At 41.9% G+C, this 14,116-nt stretch overlaps 1 long non-coding RNA gene across 1 annotated transcript in view; it reads left to right on the top strand.

Moving 5' to 3' along the window:
* Positions 1–10,432, top strand: part of LOC138671949 (uncharacterized) — a 31,982-nt gene extending 21,550 nt beyond the window's left edge. The window contains exon 3 of the long non-coding RNA XR_011319500.1: positions 10,029–10,432. This is a non-coding gene — a long non-coding RNA (uncharacterized lncRNA). The remainder of the gene's footprint in view (positions 1–10,028) is intronic.
* The last annotated feature ends 3,684 nt before the right edge of the window (positions 10,433–14,116 follow it).

Genomic DNA, 14,116 nt, shown 5'->3' with positions numbered 1-14,116 from the left:
TGAGTAGAATTAATTTCAGCCTATTTGTTTGGCCCTCCACAACAGTCACGGTCTCTCATATGGCCCCTCAGGAAAATTAATTGCCCACCCCTGCCCTAGCCTAACAGTGAGGTTATGTGCCCACGATCAGGAATAGCAGCATTTTGGAAGCAGTGGTTTTTTGCTGCCTCCAAAATGCTGCTCTCTAATCACGCACTTAAATCTGCATGTTCTTTGTGAACCTTGCGGATTTAATGCATGTAATGGCTGGCTATGGGGGAAACTACCCAGCAGAGACTGGCGTCTCCACAGCCAAAATTAACATGCTGCGGGTGAATTTACACAGCATTAAATAGAAGCACAGTGGGCATGGGATTTCTATAAATCCCATCCACTGTGCTTACAATGTAGAACGCAGCATTCTGGACACAGCGCAAATGCGCTGAGTCCAAAGCACTGCTATTCCTGATCATGGGCATGTAGCCTTAAACATCAGAAATCATCTGCCCGGATGGAGTGTGCGTAGTGCTCCTGGCATACACACAATTACTGTGGCATACCATTATATCAAGATGCGTAGCTACTGGGGAGCAGAGGGTGCGGTTGCCCGGAGCTACACTACCCTTAAAGGGACACTGTCACCTGAATTTGGAGGGAACAATCTTCAGCCATGGAGGCGGGGTTTTGGGGTTTTTGATTCACCCTTTCCTTACCCGCTGGCTGCATGCTGGCTGCAATATTGGATTGAAGTTCATTCTCTGTCCTCCGTAGTACACGCCTGCACAGTGCAATCTTGCCTTGCGCAGGCGTGTACTATGGAGGACAGAGAATGAACTTCAATCCAATATTGCAGCCAGCATGCAGCCAGCGGGTAAGGAAAGGGTGAATCAAAAACCCCGCCTCCATGGCTGAAGATTGTTCCCTCCAAATTCAGGTGACAGTGTCCCTTTAACGTTGATATAGCGGTCTACAGAACGGCCGACGCGCAGAACGTCAAAGTCCTGGTGTGGTGATGTCCTGTGCATGAGTCGGTGCTATGACAGCAGTTTGGTCTGCCCAAGCCTCGCCAGTGGACTCATCAGGATCATGGATTAGGTGAGTGCATGATTTTTTTTATTTTAATAAGATTTTGGGGCATCATAAAAAATGGGGAGCCTGAAACAGTGTGGGGTCCCCATACATTATACGGAGTACTGTGGGATAACTGTTAAAGTGTTAGACCTATTATTTAGTTTAGGGGCTAACGTGGGGCCCATTGTACAGTATAGGAGATAAAATCATTATTAGAAGTTTTGGTCTCCGTGCATCGGGGCGGGCCTGTGGGTAGGCTTTTCAGCTTTGCCATGGCCAATCCTCTGCCTTTGCTGTCTGTCTATCTGCTTCATTTTTTAAATTCCGAAAATGGCGAATGCCGAGATTAATCTTCTGAATACTGCAGCGGTGGCAGCACATACACAGATGATCATGGCTATTGTCTGAAATATAAAACTATTTAGACTGTGGACAACATTTTTCTATTTTAGTCATTAACCCCTTTCTGCATTCCCGTAAGCCACCATATATATATGGTGCCATGATCACGCGGGTTCATTCTGAGCGCCACCATGATCAAATGCGGGTGTCAGCTCTATATGAGTGCTGACATCCTGTAGCAACAGCCAAGACTGGTGCTAACATCGATCGCGGGCATTTAACCCCTCTGATGTCGCTGTCAATAGTTACAGCGACATTGTGGGGCATTGCAGAGGGAGGGAGCTCCCTCTGTGCTCCCATCTGCAAAATGCTATGCGATCATGTTATGCCGATGGTCTCCATGGTGACCCTTGACCGGAAAATGGCCACAGGTCACCCAGGGATGGTGGAGATGTGGAAAAATTATAGCTATCAAAATATAGCGGTGCAAAAAGTTCTTGCAATAAAAAGCATCTTTTAGTGTGTGACAGCAGCCAAACATAAAAACCCTATATAAATCTGGTATCACACCGACCCGAACAATAAAGTCTCCTAATCGCTTATACCATACGAGAAACAGCAGAAAATATAAGTAAAAGCAATTCTTCAACCTGCTGTTGATTTGTTCATTCTGACTCTCAAAGATCGCAGTAATGCTCAGGTCACATTTATCCTGCGCTCTACGCTGAGTGCTTACACTGGGATTTCCATATAAATCTCTGAAATACATGATTCAGACAGAACTCCCGATGGAAGATTCCCTATTCTGAGGCAGATGGAGGCACTGTAGATGTCGTCTGGCTGCCTATGATCTAATAATAGTACTGGTGACTGCAACGTACTGGGCAGTTTTCAATTTTCACTCGACAAAATCCACTACTGTATGTTTCTGGAAAACACCCATGGAGTAAAAATCATCACTACACCCATAGTTAAATTCCCAAAAGGGTATAATTTCCAAAATAGGTTCACTTGAGGGGTGATTCTGCTCTTCTGCCAACTGTTCTAGCAAAATCTGCGCTCCAGGAGGGAAATAGTGTTCCATCCCTCCCGAGTCTCACCGTATGGCTAAGTAGTACTGTACAGCTACATATGGGGTATTTCCACATTAAGCACAAATTGTGCAACAAATTTTGCTGTAATTTTTACCCATTTCACAGTGTGAAAATGTAAAATCTGGGGCGAAAACAACATTTTGGCAATAAAAATGTAAATATTTTTTCTTCACTGCCCCATAAAATTCTGTGACACGCCTGTAGTGTCAATATGATCACTGCACCTATAGATTAATTCATTAAGAGGTGTAGTTTGTAAAATTGGGTCAATAATGGGGGGATTCTGCTGTTTTGGCACCTCAGGTCTCCACCAATATCACATGGCACTCTCAAACCATTCCAGCAAAATCTGAACTCCAATATGGCCCTTTTTCTCTTCTGAGCTTTGCACTGTGCCTCAAAAGTAGTTTTGGATCACATATGGGTTATTGGTGTACTCAGGAGAAACTGCACAACAAATTTTGGGGTCCATATTCCCCTATTAACCTTGTGAAAATGCTAAATTTGGGGCTAAAAAAAAATTTTGGTGTGAAAAATGTGATTTTTTTATTTTCACGGCTTAACCTTATAAACGTCTGTGAAGCACATGGGGGTTTATGGTGCTCACCACACATCTATATAAGTTCCCTGAGGGCTCTAGTTTACAAAATGATGTCACTTGTGAGCAGTTTCCACTGTTTAGGCACATCAGGGTCTCTCCAAACACAACATGGCATACGCTAGTTATTCCAGCAAATATTACATTCAAAAGCCAAATGGCGCTCTTTCGCTTCTGAGCCCTGCTGTGTGCCAAAACAGTAATTTCCCCCCACAAATGGGCTATCGTTGTACTCAGAAGAAATGGCATAACAAATTGTATGGTGCAATTTAATCTGATAAATTTGTGAAAATACAAAATTTTGGGCTAAAAAACATTTGCGTGAAATTTTTTTTTTAATTTTCACTGCTCAATGTTATAAATGTCAGTTGTGAGCAGTTTCCTCTGTTTAGGCACATCAGGGGCTCTCCAAAAATGACATGGCATCCGCTAATAATTCCAGCAAATTTTACATTCAAAAAACCAAATGGCACGCTATCCCTTCCAGGCTCTGACGTGCACAAAAAAAGTAGTATTCCCTCCACATATGAGGTATTGGAGTACTCAGAAAAATTTGGACAACATATTTTGGGTGCATTTTTTCCTATTACTCTTGCAAAAAAAAAAAATTAGTGAAACAATGTTAAGCGTTCATTAATTACTTCAGCATTCCATTTTTATTATTATTTGTTTATATAGCACCATTAATTCCATGGTGCTGTACATGAAAAAGGGTTATGTACAGAGTTATAGATATCGTTTACAGTAAATGAATTTACAATGACAGGCTGGTACAGAGGCTAGAGGACCCTGTCCTTGCGGACTTACATTCTACGGGATAATGGGGTCGAGACAGAAGGTTGGGGGTGCAGCAGCTCTAGTGGTGGTGAGGCGGCAGCTCTGGTGGTGGTGAAGCGGCAGCTCGGGTGGTGATGAGGCGGCAGAATGGTTATTGCATGTTCTAGGCTTTCCTGAAGAGATTGGTTCTCAGGTTCCGTCTGAAGGAACCGAGGGTTGTGGATAATCGGATGTGTTGAGGCGTGGAATTCCAGAGAATGGGGGATATTCGGAAGAAATCTTGGAGGCGGTTGTGTGAGGAACAAATAATTGTGGAGGAGAGTAGGAGGTCTTGGGAGGATCGAAGATTACGTGAGGAAAGATTTTGGAAGCTTAGTTCAGAGATATAGGGAGGGGACAGGTTGTGGATGGCTTTGTAGATCAGTGTTAGTAGAATGAACTGGATTCGTTGGGGAATTGGGAGCCAGTGGAGGGATTTGCAGAGGGGAGAAACAGGGGAGTAGTGAGTAGAGAGGTGGATTAGCCAGACAGCAGAGATGAGGACAGATGGGAGTGGTGCAAGAGAGTTAGCGGGGAGGCCACAGAGGAGGGTATTTTAGTAGATTGTGGGCTGAGGAAGGGACAGATTCTGGCAATATTTTTGAGTTGGAGGCGACCAGAGGTGGCAAGAGTTTGGACGTGTGGTTTGAAGGACAGGGCAGAGTCAAGAGTTACCCCAAGGCAGCGGATTTCAGGCGCGGGAGAGAGCGTGATGCTGTTTACCATAATAGATAGATCAGGTAGGGGGGATACGCGAGATGGGGGAAAGATGATGAGGTTGGTTTTGTCTACATTGAGGTTTAGGAAGCGAGAGGTGAAGAAGGAGGATATGGCTGATAGACACTCTGGGATTTTGGACAGCAGAGAAGTGACACCTGGGCCAGAGAGGTAGATCTGAGTGTCGTCCGCATTAATTTCTGTGAAGCATCTGAAGGGTTAATAACCTCCTTGATTGTGGTTTTGCGCACCACAGGGGGTGCATTTTTTATAATGGTGTCACTTTGAGATATTTTTTGTCATATAGACCCCTCAAAGTCACTTCAAATGTGATGTGGTCCCTAAAAAAATGGTTTTGCAAAACTGAAAAATCACTCGTCAACTTTTAACCCTTATAGGGTCCTAATAAAAAAAAAATTGTTTCAAAAATTGTGTTGATGTAAAGTAGACACATAGGAAATTTAATTAACTATTTTGTGTGACATGACTCTGATTTAAGGGCATAAAAATTTAAAGTTTGAAAATTGCTGCATTTTCAAAATTTTGGGCAAATTTCAAATATTTTCACAAATATAAGCAAGTCATATCAAACTAATTTTACCACTGTCATGAGGTACAATATGCTCTCAGAAAACATTGTCAGAATCAGTGGGATATGTTGAAGCGTTCCAGTTTTATTACCACATTTAAAAAAAAAATTGAGCCTGGTTTGAGTAGGTATACATGAAGCACATAAACCCATGTTCACATTGGCCATAAAGCATACAAAACTACAAGAAAAAGAGCGAAACCCTGCTGTAACTAAATAAGTAAAAAGCAAAAGTTCATTTAAATAACACAGAGTTCTTAGTAGAATGATAGAATGATAGAGTTATAAGGGACCTCCTGTGTCATCTGGTCTAACCCCCTGCTCAATGCAGGATTCACTAAATCATCTCAGACAGATGACTGTCCAGCCTCTGTTTGAAAACTTCCATGGAAGGAGAACTGACCACCTCTTGTGGTAGCCTGTTCCACTCATTCCACTCCACCCTAACGTTCAAAATTTTTTTTCTAATAATCTGTGTCTCCGCCCATTCAGTTTCATCCCATTGCTTCTAGTCTTTCCTTGTGCAATTGAGAATAAAGATGATCCTTCTACAATGTGACAGCCCTTGAGATATTTGTAGACAGCTATTAAGTCTCCACTCAGTCTTCTTTTCTACAAGCTAAACATTCCCAAATCCTGCAACCGTTAATAGGACACGGTTTGCAGACCGGTCACCATTCTGGTCGCTCTTCTCTGAACTTGCTCCAGTTTGCTGATGTCTTTTTTTAAGATGTGGTGCCCGAATCTGGACACAGTATTCCAGGTGAGGTCTGACAAAAGAGGAGTAGAGGGCAATAATGACTTTGAGTGATCTAGACTGTATGCTTCTGTTAATAAATCCCAGAATTACATTTGCCTTTTTTGCTGCTGCATCACACTGTTGACTCATGTTCAGTTTATGATCTATTAGTATACCCAAGTCTTTTTGACATTTGATGTTGCTTAGCCCTATTCCTCCCATTCTGTTTATGCTTTTTTAATTTTTATTGCCCAGATGTAGTACTTTGCATTTTTCCTTGTTAAATACCATTCTGTTAGTTGCTGCCCACTGCTCCAGTTTGTTTATATCTTTTTTAATCATCTCCCTCTCTTCTGTAGTATTAGCTATCGCTCCTAGCTTTGTGTCATCAGCATATTCAATTAGTGTACCCTCAATTTCATCATCTAAATCATTGATAAAGATGTTGAACAATACAGGGCCCAGGACAGAACCCTGTGGTACCCCACTTGAGACATTCTTCCAACTGGATGTGCAGCCATTTACGACCACTCTTTGGGTCCGATCACTAAGCCAGTTATGAATCCATCTAATAGTTGCCTTGTCCATTCCATACTTAGTCATTTTTTCAATAAGGATGGTGTGAGATACTTTGTCAAATGCTTTGCTGAAGTCAAGATATACTATATCTACAGCATTTCCCTGATCCACCCAGTCAGTGATTCTGTCATAGAGGGAAATTAAGTTAGTTTGACATGACTTATTAGTTACAAAGCCATGCTGACTCTGGTTAATCACTTCTTATCCAGGTACTTACATACATGTTGTTTAATAATTTGTTCAAAGATCTTTCCTGGTATAGAAGTCAGACTCACCAGCCTATAGTTCCCTGGGTCCACCTTCTTCCCCTTTTTGAAGATAGGAACGACATTTGCTCTTCTGCAGTCTTCTGGGACTTCTCCTGTTCTCCAAGAATTTTCAAAGATTATGGAGAGTGGTTCAAAAATGTTTTCTGCTATCTCCTTCAGTACTCTGGGGTGTAATTCAACCGGACCTGAAGACTTGAATTAATTTATATTAGCTAAGTGTTTCCTCACTATCTTTCTGTTTATAGATATCCTGGATTCTTCTACTCTAATAGGAAAGTCAAGATCAGTTGATATTACATTTCCTTTCTGAGAGAAAACAGATGCAAAATAGGAATTTAAAAGTTCAGCCTTCTCAACATCCTTTCTTACCATTTCATCATTTTCAGTAATACTGTTTTTGATCAAAAATAGCATAAAAGCCATCCCACCATTGACAAGGTGTCCTGATCGGGACAGTCCTATGCTGTCTAATATTAAAAACCTTACCATGTGTCAGAGATGACCTCAGTGTGTGAATAAGGGCAGACAAAAGGACTGGGTCCCGACCTGTGGACACCAGTCTGGGGAAGCCTTTAAATGTAATTTCCAGCTCAGGAGAGGGAGGCCACACCCCGGCTTGCACAGAATGCAAAAATACAAAGAAAAAACACAAAAACTGAGTTTGGCTTAAGTTGGTATACACAACATAAATTGACACTGGTCAGAATTATAAATTTTGCTTGGCGAGAAAGGTGAAAACAGGCTTGGGGGTGAAGGGGTTAATATTTTTGAGAGAAAAGTTTAGCCACCCACCACATATAGCTACCAGGAAGAGTGTTGCCTGATTAGGGTTAGGGTTTGGATTACATTTACGATTAGGGTTGGGATTAGAATTAGGGGTGTGTCAGGGTTAGGGGTGTGGTTAGGGTTACCGTTGGGATTAGGGTTAGGGGTGTGTTTGGATTAGGGTTTCAGTTATAATTGGGGGGTTTCCACTGTTTAGACACATCAGGGGCTCTCCAAATGCGACATGGTGTCCGATCTCAATTCCAGCCAATTCTGCATTGAAAAAGTAAAACAGTGATCCTTCCCTTCCGAGCTCTCCGGTGCGCCCAAACAGGGGTTTACCCAAAATTAGGGGGAATCAGCGTACTCGGGACAAATTGGACAACAACTTTTGGGGTCCAAGTTCTCTTGTTATCCTTGGGAAAATAAAAATTTGGGGGGCTAAAAATCATTTTTGTGGGAAAAATAAGATTTTTTTATTTTCACAGCTCTGCGTTGTAAACTGCAGTGAAACACTTGGGGGTTCAAAGTTCTCACAACACATCTAGATAAGTTCCTTGGGAGGTCTAGTTTCCAATATGGGGTCACTTGTGGGGGGTTTCTACTGTTTGGGTACATCAGGGGCTCTGCAAATGCAATGTGAAGCCTGCAAACCAATCCATCTAAGTCTGTATTCCAAATGGCGCTCCTTCCCTTCCGAGCTCTGCCATGCACCTAAACAGTGGTTCCCCCCCCACATATGGGGTATCAGCGTACTCAGGACAAATTGGACAACAACTTTTGGGGTCCAATTTATCCTGTTACCCTTATGAAAATACAAAACTGGGGGCTAAAAAATCATTTTTGTAAAAAAAAAAAAAATAATTTTTATTTTCACGGCTCTGCATTATAAACTGTAGTGAAACACTTGGGGGTTCAAAGTTCTCACAACACATCTAGATAAGTTCCTTGGGGGGTCTAGTTTCCAATATGGGGTCACTTGTGGGGGGTTTCTACTGTTTGGGTGCATCAGGGGCTCTGCAAATGCAACGTGACGCCTGCAGACCAATCCATCCAAGTCTGTATTCCAAATGGCGCTCCTTCCCTTCCGAGCTCTGCCATGCGCCCAAACAGTGGTTCCCCCCCACATATGGGGTATCAGCGTACTCAGGACAAATGGGACAACAACTTTTGGGGTCCAATTTATCCTGTTACCCTTGTGAAGATACAAAACTGAGGACTAAAAAATCATTTTTGTGAAAAAAAAAAGAATAATTTTTGTGAAAAAATATGATTTTTTATTTTCACGGCTCTGCGTTATAAACTGTAGTGAAACACTTGGGGGTTCAAAGCTCTCAAAACACATCTAGATAAGTTCCTCAAGGGGTCTACTTTCCAAAATGGTGTCACTTGTGGGGGGTTTCAATGTTTAGGCTCATCAGGGGCTCTCCAAACGCAACATGGCGTCCCATCTCAATTCCAGTCAATTTTGCATTGAAAAGTCAAACGGCGCTCCTTCCCTTCCGAGCTCTGCCATGCGCCCAAACAATGGTTTACACCCACATATGGGGTATCGGCGTACTCAGGACAAATTGCACAACAACTTTTATGGTCTAATTTCTTCTCTTACCCTTGGGAAAATAAAAAATTGGGGGCAAAAAGATAATTTTTGTGAAAAAATATGATTTTTTATTTTTACAGCTCTGCATTATAAACTTCTATGAAGCACTTGGTGGGTCAAAGTGCTCACCACACATCTAGATAAGTTCCTTAAGGGGTCTACTTTCCAAAATGGTGTCACTTGTGGGGGGTTTCAATGTTTAGGCACATCAGGGGCTCTCCAAACACAACATGGCGTCCCAACTCAATTCCAGTCAATTTTGCATTGAAAAGTCAAATGGCGCTCCTTTCCTTCCAAGCTCTGCCATGCGCCCAAACAGTGGTTTACCCCCACATATGGGGTATCGGCGTACTCAGGACAAATTGTACAACAACTTTTGGGGTCCATTTTCTCCTGTTACCCTTGGTAAAATAAAACAAATTGGAGCTGAAATAAATTTTGTGTGAAAAAAAGTTAAATGTTCATTTTTATTTAAACATTCCAAAAATTCCTGTAAAACACCTAAAGGGTTAATAAACTTCTTGAATGTGGTTTTGAGAACCTTGAGGGGTGCAGTTTTTAGAATGGTGTCACACTTGGGTATTTTCTATCATATAGACCCCTCAAAATGACTTCAAATGAGATGTGGTCCCTAAAAAAAAATGGTGTTGTAAAAATGAGAAATTGCTGGTCAACTTTTAACCCTTATAACTCCCTAACAAAAAAAAAATGTTGGTTCCAAAATTGTGCTGATGTAAAGTAGACATGTGGGAAATGTTACTTATTAAGTATTTTGCATGACATATCTCTGTGATTTAAGGGCATAAAAATTCAAAGTTGGAAAATTGCAAAATTTTCAACATTTTCGCTACATTTCCGTTTTTTCCTCAGATAAACGCAAGTTATATCGAATAAATTTTACCACTAACATGAAGTACAATATCTCACGAGAAAACAATGTCAGAATCGCCAAGATCCGTTGAAGCGTTCCAGAGTTATAACCTCATAAAGGGACAGTGGTCAGAATTGTAAAAATTGGCCCGGTCATTAACGTGCAAACCACCCTCGGGGCTTAAGGGGTTAAAAAATCCTCCTTCATTAAGGGGGTCTGCTGCATCCTGTTTGTGCATTTTCATCTGTGACCTTGGTTGGTAAATACCATTGCCTTTTTGCTATGTTTATAATTGAATTACCGTACTTTGGAAATTTGTTAAAGTTCAGTTCATTTCATTTATTTGGCTGTGCTTTTTATTTTACTAAAAATAATTGAATTTAATTAAAAAAGTTGCACCATTTTGCTTTTGCAGGCTATATGTATTCCACTTTAATATACAGGGTGTCCCTAAAGTCTGGGCATGATCATTAAATGTAATTTTAATTAACTATAATATAATTTTGCAAAGCACACCAACCTTTGGATCACTAATAATAGAAATCACTTAATATTCCAATTGAATAACATGTTAATAAATTTCAATTTTTGAAAATATGTATTTTTTGCCTGTGTGTCCAGACTTTAGAGACAGCCTGTAGTCTGTGGCCATAAATCAACTGAGAGAAGCTCAGAAAAGACAGATAAAAATGTTTCAAACTCTCCTTTTAGACCGTCAGAATGAGCTCACTGATGTATTCTCAGTTAACTCCTCTTACAGCCAACAATAGACTGCAACGCAGAGGTTGTAGAAGGCAAACTGTACAACATATTCAATGTAATTGTAAAAATGATTTTTAGCCTAAAATAAATGCTTTAAAAGAAAACTGTCCCCAAAAATGATGACAGTTCCAATGTGTACAATTATACTGTTTTTGTTTGGCATATGAAACATAGAATGTATGAATATATCTCTCACCTTAGTGGCTTGTGCTGTGTTGGCACAACTCCATGTGGGCATTGGCATTTTTGATCCGCATTATTAACTTCTCAACTAGATTGTGCGCTTCTACCAATAGAAATTACTTGAGCATAAACCATGTGAGGCAGCGACTGGTGTTATTTGCGAGGATCGCTATGTGTCCCCCAGAATGCGGGCAGAAGTGTATTAGACCCGTTGGAGTGCCTTGTGGTCACAGAAGGATGCCTGTGAGTCATAGGGCAAAATAAAAGTAAGCGTGGACCTGGTCAAGCTATTTAGCCAAGGCATTGTTCAGGAAAACCCGGTATGGGCTTTTATTTTTTAAACAGACTGCAGGAAGGTATTGGGGCCGGTCCTTTTCTTCCAGGCCAGGTCTTACAAGTGGCCCATGGCCACAGATTCCAGTTTAGAAAAAACCCTGCAGGAAGGGATTTGAGTGTGTCAGTGTTGAGTTGCAGCAAGCAGAGCAGACGGCTCTACAAAAGCTCTGCCTGTATGAGGGAACACAGGGCCAAGCAGAGCAAACTCCTGGCACCCCGCAGCGTGGTACGGTGGTGCAGTTGCCCTCGGTAACTGGACGCAGTTATGGACTGTCTTGTGTCCCGGCTGTGATCCGGGGGATACCGTGTACTGTACACTGTGTGAGTTTGGACATTAAACACATTTTACTGTGAACTTTTCCTGTGGTCACTATCTGTCACACTGGACCAACCCCGCTGCAGTACAACCGTTTAAAGTAATATATTTTACTGTCAATGGGTCGCTAATCTTGTGGGTTCTTACAAAGATAGTTTGTAAAGTCCTAACAACACTGCGCTGTCTGCGGGTATGAAATGTCTCTGAATACTAATTAGTCCCTCTAGGTAGGAGGTTTCATTTTTCTTTATAACCCTAATGTTTATATTCTTTCAAAAAGCCATTAATGTTTTTCAACTAAATGCAAACCCCGGGCTTGCTTGATGTGTAACTGCCTGCAGTCCATAAACTTGTCAGGAGATAGGAAAGAACTTGTGATTGCCTTTTCACCCCAAATAAGTATGCGTCTGTAGGGTCACCGCCGGTGCAACGCTCATCAGAACCATTTAATTTATTCCGAGGAATTATGTAACGAATGACTCTTCTGTGTCAACACCTGTAATTTCCCTATGGAGAAAAATGCTCACTGTGGGGTCATACAGACGTTCTTGTAGCAGCAGACCTAGTGCTTCTGCTTGAGGACAGATGTTTCGGACTTGTTAGCAGTTCTGGCTTCTGCTGAGTAAGGCTTGGAGAGCAGTGTTTTTTGCCTCTACTCCGTGGAGTTGTACAGATTTGCTCTTGTGTCCCCTCACACCCTGTTCAATCCCACTTCAAACGCCAGAAAGCTCAACTTGGGATTTAAAGAATCAATAGAACATGTATTGAGGAAGAGGGATATCCCCCGGAAATATTCATAATATCCTCAGCTAGAATTCCTATCTAATAAGTTACAGGCGGACAACTGCAGTGATGTCAGAGAACGTCGTCTTTTAGTGGACCTTCTAACTGGTGAGAATGAGTGGGCTTAGCTAACCTCGTGCCCACCTGTGTAAATACCAGACCTCATCATGACCACTTGTAATTGGGTTAATAATAACCATTTATCTGAGAGATATATTCCCTGAGGAGAAATCTCCGAGGAAAGAATCTGAAATAATTATTAACCAATGCGATACGTTATATGAAGGGTCAGCTCCTTCCACATTACATATTGCACGCACAAACGACAAGTTACCACCCAAAAATAAACAGTTTCAGGTTTTTTTTTTTAAACGTGACAAATATAATTAAGAAAGTAATATTAAATGTATAAGACATTGTGTTTGTGCTGTGGTCATGACTGAATTAAATTCACTTATATGACATTCCTTCAGCAAGGAGATAAGTCGCTGCCAGATGATTTTAGCATTCATCTTAAAGGGAACCTGTCACCCCCGTTTTTTGAGATTGAGCTATAAATACTGTTAAATAGGGCCTGCGCTGTGTGTTCCTATAGTGTATGTAGTGTACCCCGATTCCCCATGTATGCTGAGAAATAACTTACCAAAGTCGCCGTTTGCATCTCGGCTTTGGGAAAATGGCCGCCGCGATCTCTAATGCGCACGCGCGGCATCCCGCGGCCATTTTCCTGAAGCCCCGTGCAGCAGAGCACTCGATCTGCGCACGCGCGGCCCCAGGAAGATGGCCGCCCCCACCGACGAAAGGGATGACAGCGCAGATCGCGCGCTGTGTCTTCACCACTACGCCACTACGCCACCAACGTAAAGCTGAGGAAGAACCAGCGATGTCACCACGCCCTCCCGACCTGACCAGCCTGATTGACAGGCGAAAACGGCGACTTTGGTAAGTTATTTCTCAGCATACATGGGGAATCGGGGTACACTACATACACTATAGGAACACACAGCGCAGGCCCTATTTAACAGTATTTATAGCTCAATCTCAAAAAACGGGGTGACAGGTTCCCTTTAAGCTCCATTCACACATTTAGTATTTGGTCAGTATTTTACCTCAGTATTTGAAAGTCAAAACCAGGAGTGGGTGATAAATGCGGAAGTGGTAATCTGTTTCTGTTATACTTTTCCTTTAATTTTTTTCATTCTTTTGGCTTACAAATACTTAAGAGAAAACAGGGACGCTCTACGACAGGGGAATCGGTAACGACAGCTGTTAGCTGAATTGTCATTCGGCCGACAGCCCCCTAATGTTAACGGCCGGCTTTGGGGTACAGTTTGCCTGCCTTTGTTAGATGGTCGTCTTTGTTGTAATAACATGTAGTGCATGAGCCGCTGTTCTGAGGTCAGATAGTCTCCAGATTCAGCTCGCTCTGTGGTTAGAGGTTGCACTTGTATGTACGTTATTTTTGATGCATTATTTGGAACCCCCCTCACGGGAAATAAAGGGGAATAGGGACAAAGTCACGATTCAGCATAAAGTCACGTAGAGCAACTGCAGACTTTTTTTTCTACGACTGGAAAACCCTAATAAATGTGTACATAGTAGTGAAAAGCTACAAGAGACAAAAATGTGGACCAGGTCTCCAATTGAAAATTTGAAGACACGGCCTAGTTGGATGCTAATGAAGCCAAAGAATGTTAGGCTTAGGTT

Source organism: Ranitomeya imitator, chromosome 3 (genome assembly GCF_032444005.1).
Source record: "Ranitomeya imitator isolate aRanImi1 chromosome 3, aRanImi1.pri, whole genome shotgun sequence".
NCBI classification, from domain to species: domain Eukaryota; kingdom Metazoa; phylum Chordata; class Amphibia; order Anura; family Dendrobatidae; genus Ranitomeya; species Ranitomeya imitator.
Note: the sequence above shows the minus strand (reverse complement) of the source record. Positions and strands in the feature narration are given on the sequence as shown.